We start from the raw sequence: 1,761 nt of genomic DNA on the forward strand, positions 1-1,761 counted from the left end.
CGCTTCACGTCACATACTTCAAACAGGAAGTGCTTTGACTTCTCTCCAGTGTTTCATTTCCTGTCATGAGGCCGCGGTCCTCGGGCTTTAACACGAAGTCGTGACCGTCTGCTGAAGTGGCCGTGTTCAATTGCATATGTTTTCTGTTGTCCCCAAAAAATTAAAACCATTGTACTGCCACATTCAGAAACTCATTCCCAAAGCTACTGTAAACCGATCGAGACCAATTGTTGTTTTTCTTTTTTAATATGATTTGTAAACCTCAGAGTAATGGGCGAGGATCATTACAAGAGAGAAGCATGCCTTGCACACAAACACAGATTATTATTCTATTTAACTGCTAATGACTAGTAACGTGATGGTGAAAAGTGCACACACACGAGCGTGCCGCTTAAAGCTGTCGGGTAGCTGGACAGACACGACAGCAGTTAATCAATGACGGGGACAAAATGTCATTTATATGGATTTTCTTTAAGCTGTCCTTGAATAGCTCTTAATTTGAGATGAAAAAAACATTATGCATGCCTTCTTCCATGATTATTGATTTTTATTAGTGTTTTTTTTTATAATAAACACATAACATAGTGTAAAAACATCTAGAACGGGATGAGATGCCAAGGGCGCTGTCTTCTTTGGAGTCGCAGTGGAATGGCACATAAATGCATTTTATTTTCTGTACTGTCCTTCCGTGTGTCATCATCATTCCATGAGCTGTTCCATCTACGACAGATACAGTTGTTTCCGTCAGAAATTGTAATAAATGTTTGCAATGAAAGCAAGCTACGTTGAGCTCACTTTTTTTGCAGAATTAAATATTTTGGGTGTCTCGTATACATGCAGAGAGACGTGTGGTGGAGGAGGAACAGACTCTCAGCAGTCCTGCAATAGATAAACCATCTCCGCAAGGGTTTGCAATGAAAACAGTAACACCGTCAGCTCACAAACATAGGTGGAGGAGTAGAGTTGAGCACAGTGCACTGTCATGGATGTGCTTGTGCATGTGAATAATTTTAATACTTTCACTTTTTTGCTTTTCCTTTAGGTTTTTGCTTTATAAACAGTTGTATGCATACCTTATTGTATGAAGTTAATAATTATGTAAACTGTATAATGTTGCTGTTTACTGAAATTAAAAAAACTACTCGAGTTTCCAGGCAGATGTTTATTTATCAAATGCATGATGACAAAATAGTTTTGCACAGCAGCTTTAAACAAGCCAATGTTTCTTTAATCTTCATCGACAAAAAAAATACAAGTTTCAGAAATGTCATCTCCAAAGTGTGTTTATCACAGGTTTAGTACGACATGCGGGCGAGTAATGATGACCTCTGGCTGAACAATCCCTTTCATGTTGAGCAAATTCTCATTACTTACAGTGATGTTCATCTCAAAGGAAGGTTTTGTGTGGTTGCCCACTTCAGCAGAGGAAAATACACACTGCATCCCAGTGGAATATGTATATTTAGCACTGTTCCTCAGGCTCCACTGTGGGTTTCTTTGTGGTGTGTCTAAACAGACCCCTTATCCCGGGATTATTCAAAGATATGATAGCTTTGCATCCACTGGGAATGAATGTAATAGAGTGCAGCTCGGCCAATCGTAATCAAGGTACACAACTATTTGCTTTAAACAGCTTTTATAGGTGCACAACTACCATTTCTGATTTTGATGCGATTCTCACACATCAACCATTCATATCTTTTAAAGGGATAGTTCACCTTCAGTTGCTGGTCCCTATTGACTTGCATAGTGTGTTTTTCC

Source organism: Sinocyclocheilus grahami, unplaced genomic scaffold (assembly GCF_001515645.1).
Source record: "Sinocyclocheilus grahami isolate Dianchi unplaced genomic scaffold, SAMN03320097.WGS_v1.1 scaffold9870.1, whole genome shotgun sequence".
Classification (NCBI taxonomy): domain Eukaryota; kingdom Metazoa; phylum Chordata; class Actinopteri; order Cypriniformes; family Cyprinidae; genus Sinocyclocheilus; species Sinocyclocheilus grahami.